Below are 15,389 nucleotides of genomic sequence, written 5' to 3'. Positions count from 1 at the left end.
CTCGTTTGCCCCCCTATATTGCCATCCCACGCCAGGCGGTGTTTGGTCTAGTATACCTAGCCTAGGAATTATTCATTCCCACTGACTTTGCTACTCGCTGACTTTCTAATATCATTCGCCATAAAAGAGCGACCAAGTCATTCCCATTTGTATATTTGCTGCATAATAATAAATACTGTAAATGATATCTCCTTGTCACCGTGCCGTCTATTCTGTGTGTCTGCCATATTTAACTGTACTGTCTGGCAAGTAATAATAATAATATGTAGTAGTGGTTTAATCTATCACAATCTTTAATACAGTCAGGGTTTTGTAACCCCTCAGTTACAGTTATTTTATTCCTCCGGTTTGCTAGGATGCACTCACCATAGAACTTGCCCTGTCTGTGCATTGCTGTTTGAGCAGCCCATTCTTGCTTAAGATAATGTAAGTACGAATCGACCACAGGAAAAAGGTATGTATTTTAAATTTATTGGAAGGATAAACCCCTTGAGATATGCTATCTCGTTTTCGAGGGGGTCCTTAATGTACGTCATGTTATAGCCATAACTAATATATTGACATATTTACAAAAATGTACAATGTGTACATAAATTACATATTACATTCTTTCTTACTTTTAACATTTCCAGAAAACATTTGAGCTCCACTGCTGGAGAATGAACCTGGGGCACTCGCAGACTATCGAGACACACTTTTCTGATAAACTCACCCTAACCCTAACCACACTATTAACTTAACCTCTTAAGCCCTAGACATATTTTCCGAAAATTCACATAAAAGTACATACCCAAGTAAATGGAAGATTGCTGCACTTCTACAATGTATTTGCATGTTCTCAGGGAATGTATTCCCAGTGTCAGAAATGTTATGTCTGTTACTATTGAGAGAAAACGGTGCTTTTTCAATGTATGTGATGTATAGATTGGGGAGAGATGACCACAGCTAAAATGGTAGATCGAAATGTGCATGGAAGCAGGAGACGGTGATAGAACGGTGGTGGAACCAGTGGTTTCACAGGCAGAGGCCGCGTCAGCGAGGGTTTTGTTATGAATTCCTTAGAAGAACATCTGAGATTAGAGTGTACTGTCTCCCAGGACAGGAGGGAGAGAGGTTCATCTTAATGAAACGTGAGTTTATTAGTGTTAAAGGTTATGCAGTTGTCATGACAAAACGTCGCATGACAACCAGAAGGCGGGGCCGTCGTTGCGACGACGAACATCTATGAGTCAAATGGTGTTTCCGGGTGGAAGCCAGACTAAAATCTGACTGAGACTAAGAGGGAAGAAACCAGAAGAGACTCTCTCCTCTCGACGAGAGAGAGGGGGGGGGGGGGGGGGGGGAGAATGGCACATCACCAGTAGCTTCGGCTACCACGAGGATGGTTTTAGGCTAACGAACAGGCCTGACCACTATTGGACTGAATAACAAAAGGACGATAGATGAACACACCGAAAGATCATTAGAAATAGACTCTTCAAGGACAATACAATCTGTTAACATCTGAGCTGAGGTTTCTGTTTAGAGGAATAAAACCACGCTTTTCCTTGTAAGGTATTTCACGGTGTCGGAGTGTCGAATTATTATGGTTTATGGATTGCACGAACGGGGGAGATAAGGATCTTATCTACCAGTATCGGAGACGTCAGGACCATTAAAAGTACACAACGCAGAGGAATTGGATGGAGGGCCAAACAGACGAAGACGTGATACTGGCCAGTTTGATCAGAATCTTACAGTTGGTGCCGTTGGGACCCGGATTTGCAAGAGATTAAAACAACGGGAACAGTTGGTTGTTGTTGGTTGTTGATGACAGCCGGATTTGCAAGAGATAAGAACAACGGATAAAGACTTTTTCAATAATGGGGCGACAGTGGACAACAGTCATCAATGTGTGGGAGAATCATGATCGAAGCAAGGCCGGCCAGCCCTGGGAGAGAGCGGCGAGTCGAGCGGTCAGGAGGCAAACCAGCGCTGTAGGGGAAACAGCGCTCCGATCAAAAATGTGAGTTCACTGTGCACACGGTTGTTTTGATTTTAAGCCAAATAAAAACGAACAGATAGTGAATCCGTAAACGTAAACATTTCTAGTTCGACAGAGAGAATGCCAGCTGTAATAATATGAGCAGAGAGCCATGGTGAAAATCGAGGGTGTTATCTACAGAGAATGAAAAGCAAATGAGGCAGGCTGCACAGTTTTGGTTTAAGGAGGGTAAATGCGAGATGAGGAAAGGGGGGGGGGGGGGGGGGCGCTTGAATCAGATCGAAAAATTGTTATGGCGGGACTGTTTTCATAACAGAAGGAAAGTCGAAAGGAGATTGTACCAGTGTGTATTATGTCCGATCAGGCAAGAGTATTAGTCTGAGAAAGCGTCCCCTGATAATGGATAGGAAAGAGAGGAAAACAGCAGTGTTTTTAGGCCTTGGAAGGAGGGGCAGCGTTCGTTTTGTTTGTGAGAGAGTAGCCATTATGAGCGAGTCAAAATGGCCGTGAGCACCACGAGGAGATAACAACAGATAAAGAACCAGGAAGTGACACGTCAACTAAAACACCATGGAGGAGGAGTAGGTCGTCACCTAGTGGCGGAGGGGGGGTAGTGCTGGGGAGTTTTCATTACCCATAGGGGAATATTTAGATAGAGGCCTGTACTACCATCTAGTGGCGGAGTGGGGGAGTGATTCAATAGTGAATCTAATGAGATTAAATAAGAATTGCACAGAAAGATGGTGCAGTTATTTGAATGGGTTAATAATTGAATAAAGAGGGAGTTTGAATTCCAGTGGGGCCTTCTCACACCTAATAAATAGGCAGAGTCTTGAGGGGACACGTCACCAGAAAGAACTGGCGCGCGCTGGGGGTCAACCGTGGGACAAACGTAGAGCGCCGAGTGGGTATCGTTTAGCTGCTGGTGTCACGCCGGAAGACAACAAAACAGGGAACAGCCCTGTAGGATTAGATATGGGTGTTGAGAAGGTGGGGGACTAATAGAGAACAAATAGGGGCTTGCAGAGGAAAAAAATATATAGAGAACGAGCTGCAGGCCCAAAGCCACGGTAGACTAATAGCAAAACAAGGGAAATCGATGTACAGACGACTGCTGGTGTTGTGTTTCTGCTTTCAAAGGGGGAATGACACCGACAGCGATGGAGATGACCAGGAGACAGACTGGAGGAGGAGGAAGCCGCAGGGGCCAGGCACCGCAGCCTGGTACACAGATGATCCACGACGAGAGGGAGGAGACGGCGGCGGTGGAGGAGCAGATGTGGAGAGGACAGCCAGAGACACTGAGCAGTAGCAGACCAGGGGGGAAATTTTTGCCTAGGGGACCGCGCCCTGGAAGGGGGACCAGCTCAGGAAAGGAGCCGTCACTGAAAGGGGCCCTTGCCCTAGAAGATGGGACCGGCCCGAGATGGGAGGTGTACTGTAAGAGAGGGAAGGGAGCGCTCTGATTTGGACGTGGGGTACCGAATAGGGGGGCCGAAGGGTTTAGGTGTGTCGTCTGAAAAGTTGCAATCTGTGTTTTTCTCTGTCTCTCTCTCTCTCTCTCCTCCATGACCGTTGTTTATCCTTTCTGGTTTGGGTGTGATGCGGGTAATGGAAAACAAAAGGAAAACAGCAGACGGCGGGGCCCTAATTGTTATGAGTCTATTTTTGTGTATAATTAATTGAAAAACCAAGTAGTCTTATGATTCTGAGGGGTGATAAGAATCAAGGGGGGATTGAGAGAAAACGGTGCTTTTTCAATGTATGTGATGTATAGATTGGGGAGAGATGACCACAGCTAAAATGGTAGATCGAAATGTGCATGGAAGCAGGAGACGGTGATAGAACGGTGGTGGAACCAGTGGTTTCACAGGCAGAGGCCGCGTCAGCGAGGGTTTTGTTATGAATTCCTTAGAAGAACATCTGAGATTAGAGTGTACTGTCTCCCAGGACAGGAGGGAGAGAGGTTCATCTTAATGAAACGTGAGTTTATTAGTGTTAAAGGTTATGCAGTTGTCATGACAACACGTCGCATGACAACCAGAAGGCGGGGCCTTCGTTGCGACGACGAACATCTATGAGTCAAATGGTGTTTCCGGGTGGAAGCCAGACTAAAATCTGACTGAGACTAAGAGGGAAGAAACCAGAAGAGACTCTCTCCTCTCGACGAGAGAGAGGGGGGGGGGGGGGGGGGGGAGAATGGCACATCACCAGTAGCTTCGGCTACCACGAGGATGGTTTTAGGCTAACGAACAGGCCTGACCACTATTGGACTGAATAACAAAAGGACGATAGATGAACACACCGAAAGATCATTAGAAATAGACTCTTCAAGGACAATACAATCTGTTAACATCTGAGCTGAGGTTTCTGTTTAGAGGAATAAAACCACGCTTTTCCTTGTAAGGTATTTCACGGTGTCGGAGTGTCGAATTATTATGGTTTATGGATTGCACGAACGGGGGAGATAAGGATCTTATCTACCAGTATCGGAGACGTCAGGACCATTAAAAGTACACAACGCAGAGGAATTGGATGGAGGGCCAAACAGACGAAGACGTGATACTGGCCAGTTTGATCAGAATCTTACACTATGCTTGAGTAAATTGTAATGAACCAAAGGATAATATAAATTATTATCACTTAAAAAAAATTACGGTGAGTAACACCATGCTAACATTAACCAAAAGTGTCAAACGGAGCTCATTCAGGACCTTCTTGAGATCAAGTGTACAGAAAATCTAAGCAAATGAACAAAGGGCAGATGATTTACAGGGATTTTTGTAGATACAGTACTGAATGTTGCCATCCGGACATATAGAATATAGAATATCAGGCCTATAAATTACCATATTATTATTATTATCTATGGATCAGCCCAAATCTCCTCTTTCCAATGGCAGAATTTAATCTGGATGACTGACTTGTCAAGAGCCAATCGCGCATTCGTTCAGTATTGACATTACTAAATGAGATGTCATGCTAATATGTCATGTTCTACAGTAGGACTTACTACAATAAGTAAGGGATAATGTATAGCTATACTTGGTCATTGTCGCAAAATAATTGACCGAGACTGCGTTCTAAACGCAGTTAAGGTAAATTATTTTGCGACAATAACCGAGTATAGCTATACAATATCCCGCTTATTACAGGGCTAACTTACTAACAATATACGTAATTCATTTTACACCATCGACAAGACGAGATCAAATGCAGACGCAGTTGTTCTGTTGCTCCTCTGTCATCGGCAGGTGTGTGGACTTGATTGCACCTGATGTAGTGCAGCTGTATGGTATGGTAAAGCTTAGCTTTCATGACTGCGATCAAAATGCTTGATTGTGATTGGTCAATAGTGCTCTGTTGCCCCTAGCAGTGGTTATTATTGAGTGTTGCCCCTAGCAGCGGTGAATTATCGAGAAATAATTGACCGCTGCTAGGGCCAATGGAGCGATATTGACCAATCACAATCAAGCATTTTGGCGAATGTTAAAACTCCATGTAATAATACCTAATAAAACAAGTCATTAGAATAATAGAAGCCTACTTTGCTGGAACGATTAATTCCGCACGTATACAGTATGTGCGCTGAGGCTGCCTCACTAAGCCGTTTCTCCACACATTTATTTAGTTTAGCAATAGGAATACATCAAACCAACAATATATAATATCATAGAGAAGAAGACAGTATATGGCATATTAATACAGTATATTCCACTAGACAGTAGCTATATCCGCAGCGATCGGTTTAGTTCTTATTTATTTAGTTTGCAGTGTGTGTGTCTAATGTCCATGATGCCTCATTGAGTCAGGACTATAAATGCAAAACATAATTATTAATGATACAAATATTGTTGTATTAATTATAGGGATGTTCGATATTGGCTTTTTTACCGATACCGATATACCGATATTGTCCAAATCTTAATTTCCGATACCGATATCAACCGATATATGCAGGGTTCCCCCCCCCCCCAAAAACGGAATAATTTCAGGTAATTAACATTACATATCAAATCAAATCAAATTTATTTGTAAGGCCCGACAACACACGTTAATGTCCCCATGGGCCGGACACATCTTCTTTAAACAGGTCAAGAAGAAACATAACAATAAGTCAAGAACAAAACAAGAACACCATAAGGTCCAACAAATTTAAAATAAATGCAAAATAAATGAATGAATGCAAACACTCCCAGACATACCAAGGAAAAACTAACTAAAACCTAAAAATGGGAAAAAAATGCACCACAGGCAGTGTGGAGGAGAGAAACCTTAGAAGGGCCATTCATTCATTCATTCATTCAATCTTTATTTATACTCTATAATACACTGAGTAATTAAACTCATTTACAGTGCCGTCGAGATGTTACATACACAAGTGTCACAGTGTGTTCATAAATATAAAGACATCAGACAATCAGAATAATTGAGAGCACATTTTAAAATACATTAAAAAAAATTAATAAAAAATCTTTTAAAAAGAATAAAATAGCTCAAAATTAAAACAGAGGTAATAATTTAAAAACAATTACATATTGTGGTGACCTGATTGGTCATTAAGGTTCTAAACCGACCCATAGACACTAGAGTGTCTAGTTTCAGTGTTTCCTGCAGGGTATTCCATGATGTAGGGGCAAAAAAGCCAAAAGCAGATCTACCAAGTTCAGTACAAACTCTAGGCACTCTAAGTGTAAGCCAAAAACTGGATCGTGTACGACAGGGTCCAGTGGTCCATTCCAATAAAGAACTAATATAATTTGGACAATCTCTAATTATGGCTTTATAGATAAAAAGATTGCAATGCAACTTACGTCTCTCTGCCAGAGAGGCCCACCCGACCTTATTATATCAAGGGGGGATCTCCCTTCTTAGATGTCGGTGATAGTAGTGTTGCAGACGGACAGTTGGTAAGCATGCACTCATGTGTGTAGTGAAACACAGATGAGTGCATGCAATAGCAACTGAACATTTTGAAAAATTAAAGATGGAGCTGATAGCGGATCTATTTGAGGCACAGGGGCGGCGCAAAGAGGGTTGCGTCCTCCCCGTCTTAACCGTTTCGGGGCCAATCACGGATAAATCCGTGTTTCGAATCCAACGGTTGAGGACCGGCAACGTTGTTTTGGCTTTTATTCCATTGTAATAACCTACTTGATGTCACCGAGCTGCACTGCAGATCTACCCTCCTCTTCGAATTCTGAAAAGTGCATTACCGTCCAGATCCTCTTAGGGGCGCTGTCTCGATAATGCAGTGTGCCCTGTGGCAGAACGGTGCACTTTTTTTTTTTTTATACTTTCAATGTAATTTCCAGTTAGCTGGATTCTGGATGTGCAGCCTAGTAGTTTGGAATACGTTTTGGGACGCGGATTTCAGTGTGCAGTAAAGGAATATATCATCAGCCAATGGACATATGGATTTACCAGGTGGCGATCGATAACTGGGAAATGCTTTGGGGGATCCAACCAGCCCACGGTAAGATCTTTTTCACGTAAATTACATGTTGATCAGGGCTTGTTATGATAGCCATCCACCCGATCAGCGAATGAGGCTAATGAGGCTAACGCGGTTATTGGTAATTCTCGAAGACACTCTGATGTCACGAGACCGCCGTCAACATTGGCAAAGCAGATTGTGTTTTTATCACTTCATTTCCTTTTTATAGCATTTTGAAAACCACTCTGTTTCGAAGAAAAAACAACACATTCCATGATAATCGCCTTTTACTGGAATATTCCAGAACGTTATCATTTGTCGGTCTATTTGTGTCACCTGGCAGCGCTAGTGACCACAACTCGGCCCGCCCCCTTCTCGGCTAGACGTTCTAGAGTTTTTTTTTTTTTTTTTATGTGTATTTTTCTTTTCTTCATATTATTATAAATTGAATGTATAAGTACTTGTTTACTATAAAAACGAACAGTTAGAATATCTAAAATAGTGTCAATCCTGTGTTTAAATTTAGGTTGTTCACGGACTTTATTTCAATGAAACGGGGGCGTAATTACTGTATTTGCATGTGAATCAAGCCCGCAGAGATTTACATTGGGGGAGTGTTTGAAGCGACGCACTGGCTGTTTACACTTTCAATGGGTTATCATCAGGTTGCACTCTGGATCAGAAAGAGATGAATGCATTGGATCTAATGAACGAGTACAGGAACTTTGTTAAACCAGTTGATTCAGTCTCTGCTCACCGGTGAAAACACCGCGCTATTCAACGGAATTAACTATGAGATCGGTCGAGATGCGTCTGCATGGGTAAGTTTAAGAATGTTTGTTTATGTTTACAGTAGCATGTTTACAATTCCGCATCTTTGATAAAACTACACCAAGTTTTTCTGCCGACCACAAGTCTAACCATGTCACGTTTATTGTGTTATTACGACGAGCTCATGCTACATTAACGTTAGCGTTAGCTAGCTAGCTAGCCACACAGCCATGTAAGTTAAAGTTGCTAACGTTATATTGATAGCTATTGTTTCAGATAGCAAGGTGGAGAGCTACATAACATGCACAGTGTGTATGTGTAACTAGGAGGGATATGAGGACAGTGTGTATGTGTAGCTAGGAGTGATATGATAACTGTGTGTATGTGTAGCTAGGAGTGATATGATAACTGTGTGTATGTGTAGCTAGGAGTGATATGATAACTGTGTGTATGTGTAGCTAGGAGTGATATGAGGACAGTGTGTATGTGTAGCTAGGAGTGATATGATAACTGTGTATGTGTAGCTAGGAGTGATATGATAACTGTGTGTATGTGTAGCTAGGAGTGATATGATAACTGTGTGTATGTGTAGCTAGGAGTGATATGATAACTGTGTGTATGTGTAGCTAGGAGGGATATGAGGTCTGTGTGTATGTGTAGCTAGGAGTGATATGATAACTGTGTGTATGTGTAGCTAGGAGTGATATGATAACTGTGTATGTGTAGCTAGGAGTGATATGATAACTGTGTGTATGTGTAGCTAGGAGTGATATGAGGACAGTGTGTATGTGTAGCTAGGAGGGATATGAGGTCTGTGTGTATGTGTAGCTAGGAGTGATATGATAACTGTGTGTATGTGTAGCTAGGAGTGATATGATAACTGTGTATGTGTAGCTAGGAGTGATATGATAACTGTGTGTATGTGTAGCTAGGAGGGATATGAGGACAGTGTATGTGTAGCTAGGAGGGATATGAGGTATGTGTAGCTAGGAGTGATATGATAACTGTGTGTATGTGTAGCTAGGAGTGATATGATAACTGTGTGTATGTGTAGCTAGGAGTGATATGATAACTGTGTGTATGTGTAGCTAGGAGTGATATGAGGACAGTGTGTATGTGTAGCTAGGAGGGATATGAGGTCTGTGTGTATGTGTAGCTAGGAGGGGTGCAGCTTGATGTGTGTATGTGTAACTACCCCCCACCCCACCTCATACAATGTACAGTTTCTTCATCAAATACTCTCTTCTTCTTTTTTAACTCTTAGCATATCAGGTAAGTGTGTGTGTAAGCAGCTTGCAGAGCTACATAACATTAGGCCCATGCCACTGAGTGAGGACTTTGTTGCTTTTTCTCGTTGTGACATAGATTTAACGATAGGTTATGTAGATAACCTAGTTATATTAGTATAGGCTAAGCGTCCCGCTCTGAGCCTTACGAGATACTCATATCTCCTGTGATACCTAATGTATCTCCCACGAACAAAAACACATGCACCCCACCTGTATGGGGCCCCGCCCCTTATGGTGGCCACCGCCCATATAACCATGACCCTGGTCATGAAACACCCTTCCTCGCCAAAACCCGTCCCAGGAAAAGATCCCTCAAGAGGGAACTCAGGGCGCGCAGAGCGGGACGCTTAGCCTATACTAATATAACTAGGTTATCTACATAACCTATCGTTATATATCGTATAGCATCGCGTCCCGCTCTGAGCCTTACGAGATAATGGGGAAGAGCGGGCGCGAGACCCGACAGATGTACCCCCTGAGGACCCGTAAGCCCACATCAAGGGGTGCGGGGAGCCCTGTCACCCCATCCTTCCTAACGAAGGGGGGGCGCAGTCAACTCCACCTGAATGCGAACAAGAGGGAGCCAGAACCCCTTGAACACACCGTACAGGCGGAACCACGTGTGACTCAACACACTGCGGCCCATACCCATACACTCCTGCTACCCGACCAAAGGACGGGAAGCAGGAAAGGCCACAGACCCCAGAACCGCCTGGGAGACAGAACCCCCGGTCATGTCCATGAGGAAAAACCTTACAAAGGAGCCCGGGGAGGACCATGAAGCTGCAGCACAGATGGCCTCCACCGAGGCCCCACCCAGGAGAGCGGCAGAGGCAGCCACCCCACGAGTGGAGTGCGCCCTGACGCCCCCAGGGGGATCCTGCCCAGCCAGCGTGTAGCAGAGGGTAACACCCTCGCACAACCAATGGGACAGGCGCTGCTCCGACAGTGCCTTACCAGCACGAGCCCCACCGTAACAGACAAAAAGCTGGTCGGTAACCCTGAAATCCTGAGTACGGCTGAGGTAAATCCCCAAGCACGGACTGGACATGACAGGTGACGGCCCGCATCTAACTCACCAGTGTGAGGAGGAGGACGAAACGCCTGAACCACAATATCCCGGGAGCGGAAGGAACTCCGGATATTCTCAGGCACGAAAGCAGGATTAGGTCGCAGAGTGACACCGCAATCGGTCCGAAAAGACAGGCACTCTGGATGTACCGAGAGAGCACAGAGCTCACCTACGCGTTTAGCGGAAGTGACAGCCAGAAGGAACGCGGTCCTGAAGGACAGCCGTCCCAACGGCGCCCGCTCGAGCGGCTCAAACGGGGCCAAGGACAACCGACCGAGGACCAATTGAAGATCCCAAGTCGGAGCCAAGGAGCGTTGCACCGGCTTAACGCGTCGAGCGCCAAGCAGGAAACGCTTCACAAGAGGGTGGCTGAACAAGACATCCCCTCAAACCCCTCATGATAGGAGGATATAGCTGCTGCATATACCCTCACCGTCGAAGCCGACAGTCTATCAAGGAGAGACTGGAGGTAACTAAGGACAGCAACCAGGGGGCAGGAGACTGAGTCCAGGCCCCCCGCCTTACACCACACTTGGAACATACGTCATCTGCCCGCGTAAGCGCGACAGTGGAGGGAGCATGTGCAGTCCAGATGGTAACACCATCAGGATCAAGAACCTGCGCCCCTCAACGTACCCGTCCCAACAACTGACCTAACAGATGTATGGGGAAGAATCCCTGGCGGCACGGCATCGGTCCCAGACCTGCCTGGCCATGTCCAGACGCAATCCTCACCCGTCAGGATGAGGGCCGCCCCGCGACAGTACACCTGCACCCACATTCTCCCTGCCGGGGATGTGGGGAGCCCTTAGGCCGCGCAGATGGAGGACGCCCATAGCCAGCCGCCCGCCGCCTGGTGCAGACAGGGGGAGCGTACTCCTCCCTGTCTGTCGATACACGACACTGACGTCGTATCGTCCGTCCTGATCAACACCATTTGTGGACCAGAAGGACCGCTTTCAACACCAACACATTGAACGTAGCGCAGACCGGGCAGCATGGTTTGCCAGCTGCCCCCTACTGCGTTGGCCCGACGCATCACCAGCGAGGGAGGCGTCGGTGAAAACGCGACGTGAGACAGCGCCGTAACCGTCCTAGGACGGAACCTCCCGAGCGTGTTGACAACACGCTCCGAGATGGATGCCCATAGCCCTCCAACCGTTGACTGGGAAGAGGAATACTCTACATCCAGTGTACAGCAACCCCAGGCTGGTAAAGACCTGCCTGGTACGAGACCTGACGATCCACCTTGACCGCGAAGGACCAGAACGTCATCAGGGCAGAACACTCCGTAACCCCGGATGACGCAGAGGCCCCAGTGCGGCCTCCACGCACTTGGTGAAGATGCGGGGAGCCAGAGAAAACCGAACGGCAGCCTCTGGTACTCATACGCTAACCCTGCAAAGGAAGCGTAGGTAAGCCCTAGGATGGAAGATCGGGGATGCGCATACGCATCCTACAGGTCTATGGAGGAGAACCAGACCCCCACCTGACAGTGTTCAACAGGTAGGAGACGATCCAAAAAATGCTGAACCTTCCCATGGGACAGGTCCAGCCTGGGTCTTACACCCCTCCCTCCCGACTTCTCGGGCAGAGAACACCGGGAGGAGAACGCCACGGCGATGGCTTGCTTCGTCCACAGAGATTGGATCTCGTCGACCAGAGCTGTCCCTGCTGGAGACCCCGACAACAGGGTCTGTACCAAACCTGAAAACGGGTGGGGTTGTGTAAACACAAGTCCCCGCCTCACCATTCTCCCCATCTACCTCGACATATGGTACTGCCGTAGTCATATGTGACGACACTCCCAACGCACCCGCCGTCACGTGGCGCAGGTCCGCCAGGAACTGTAGATAGTTGGCCCGGTCCCCCCCGCTGTGCGAAGACAACCCTGGAATCGTGCGAGGAGCGCGTTCCGTGTCGGAACACCTGACCCTGACACCACCCACGAGGCAATCGCACCCAAGGGGGAACCCCGACAGAAAAAGGGCCTGTCTGATACGGGGGGCTTCCGATCAAAAAAGCCCCCCCACTGAACACCCCTCCAGAACATGCTGAAGGAGTCGTTCTGCAGCCGGACATGCAAGGTGTAAGGCCCCCATGGGTTCCTACACACCGTAGCCCTGCAGTGATATCACTACCACCCCAAACCATGTGAGCTGCGACCACTTGCCAATATTCCAGGAGTGGGAGCACCAACATGATACCTGGCCTGGCGAAGGCGAGGCCGGGGAAGCCCGCACTGTGTGCCTCAAAAGGTTTCGAGCCCCCCTGCTGACAACACTTAAGTTGACAGACGTAACACCAGGCTCAACCAACACAGTTCAAGGTGTGGGAGCCGCTTGACAGCACAACATTCTCACGGACAGACCCAGGCTCAGCCATCAACTGGGTGTCAGCCCCTGTCTCCATGAGAAGCGAAGAATGGGGCCGCATACGCTTCAATGAAGGTTCGCGGCCCGCAGCCAAAGGAGAACGCTCAGAGCCCCGCTTCTGGGGATACCAGAGAGAGGATTGAACGGGGAGCGGGCTGCTCGCGGCAAAATGACGACGGAGTGGTTTACCAACACCGAAATCACCCAAAATGGCCGATCCCTCGGCCGCCAATACTGTCGGCCTCGCGATACCCTGTCGATTCTCCAACCAGGGCACCACTGGCGGGGGAAACATGGCCGCCTGTCGAGGGCCCCGTCATCGCCGCTGACGAGGCCGTGCTCTCTCTTCTTCTGGCTGCGCGGTGTGAGGCGGTGTAGGGCCTAGGACAATACCGCCCGCGCTCCAGCAGAAGACCAAAATCCCCTGCGGAGAGGGGAACCCTGAGCGGTTATAGCTTGCGGCTGGGTCAAAGCTAATAACGTCAACATCCTCGACGGAGTGGTTTACCAACACCGTGCGCGATGTGTCGACGTCGGCCGGCCCTCAAGGCCCCTCCACCAGACACCATTTCTGTAATAGAAAAAACACCAATTCGAACACAGTTCTAATCGTTGCCAATTCCATACCGTGGCGGTACAAGCCTTAACAGCCCACCAGCCACTCGCCAGGCCGACCCATGGCGTCGGCCGGGCGGGGCATTGTTTCAATATATCAAAAACAAAGGACTGACGTTAACATGGAGCACCAGTGGTGATTGCAAACAGCACCCTCCACTGTGGTGTGGACCATGAAAAGGTTAAATGAATAAAAGAGCTAAACCACAAAAACTGTAGAATGAGCAAACCCATACACACAAAGTTTAAGGGGAGACGGACCAGACCCGTCTTCATTCAAAATATTCACAACAGAACACCAGCCCTAGTTTAGCCCATTTACCAAAAAAGGTAAACAAAGCCCCCCCCCCGCACTACTCCCCCAGTATACCGATTGACCGTCAGTATGAATGGTTTGAGAGGAGAGAAAGCTGTAGCAAGACAGACCTTCTCATAGCAGAGTGACAAAATGAAACAATAGCCCCCTACACAGGGCCGCCCCAGGAGATGGGGGGCCTCGCGTCTAAAAACGCACAGGGCCTCACATTTCTCCCAAGCGGCCCTGCCCTTATACTACTGCAGCCTAACGCCAGGCAATGTGGAACCCAAGACAACAATTGCCTGTGCACAGACACGCAACATGTTTACCATGTCGGCTGGACCCATAGCCCCACTACCCGACGCCAACCCAGATGGGAACACCGTTCAACAAACCCCGCCGGAACACAAGGTAATACCTGGCTAGAACCTAGCCACGACCTACCCCGTTGTCAACCCATTTACCCGAAAAAGGTAAATAGAACTCAAAACCCCACAACAGCTACCGACTGACCTCCATTGATGAACCGGGCAAGAGGCGGGAGAGTGACAACATCTCACGGCGGAGACATTAAAACAGCATAGCAATTAGCAGTAGTGATAGCATGCGGCAGTAGCGATAGCATGTTAGCATAGCTTTAGATGTTTCAGCAGCACGCCCAAGACAGCTTGGAAACCGTTCCCTGCAGAGAACGTTCACCAAACCATCTTGCCCCTGGCGCCAACACACAACAAGGTTGTGTTAACAACACAAACCAGCATTACTAACACTAATACCCATGCCTGAAGACACAGGGCCTACCTGAGTACAAGCTGGCCCGACAGCCAGCCTTGTACAGCTGAACCTCGATGTGCAGTCATCAAACGAGGAACATCACAGGCCCGTCGTGTCGCCGAAAACATGCGTCGAAGATGCCAGGGGCCAGCAACCTCCGGTAAGCTTCCAACATTATTAATCTTCCTTAATCTTTTCATTCCGCTAGCTCGTATGGTGCACGCATCCAACACGCTGGGACGAAAATAGAGGAAGGGTGTTTCATGACCAGGGTCATGGTTATATGGGCGGTGGCCACCATAAGGGGCGGGGCCCCATACAGGTGGGGTGCATGTGTTTTTGTTCGTGGGAGATACATTAGGTATCACAGGAGATATGAGTATCTCGTAAGGCTCAGAGCGGGACGCGATGCTATACGATATATAACAATAATTCTGCTTGCAGCTTGATGTGTGTATGTGTAACTACCCCCCACCCCACCTCATACAATGTACAGTTTCTTCATCAAATACTCTCTTCTTCTTTTTTAACTCATATCAGGTAAGTGTGTGTGTAAGCAGCTTGCAGAGCTACATAACATTAGGCCCATGCCACTGAGTGAGGACTTTGTTGCTTTTTCTCGTTGTGACATAGATTTAACAATAATTCTGGTGTCAAAGCAGCATGGGGGGGGGGAGTACATAGCTTCACAGTCCTATACAGTCCAGATAGGGGGTCCTGGAGAGACAGGGGTCCTGAGGAGAGAGAACTCTGATTCAGCAGCACTTAATTATG

Source organism: Notolepis coatsorum (genome assembly GCF_963971535.1).
Source record: "Notolepis coatsorum genome assembly, chromosome: 13".
NCBI classification, from domain to species: Eukaryota; Metazoa; Chordata; class Actinopteri; order Aulopiformes; family Paralepididae; genus Notolepis; species Notolepis coatsorum.
Note: the sequence above shows the minus strand (reverse complement) of the source record.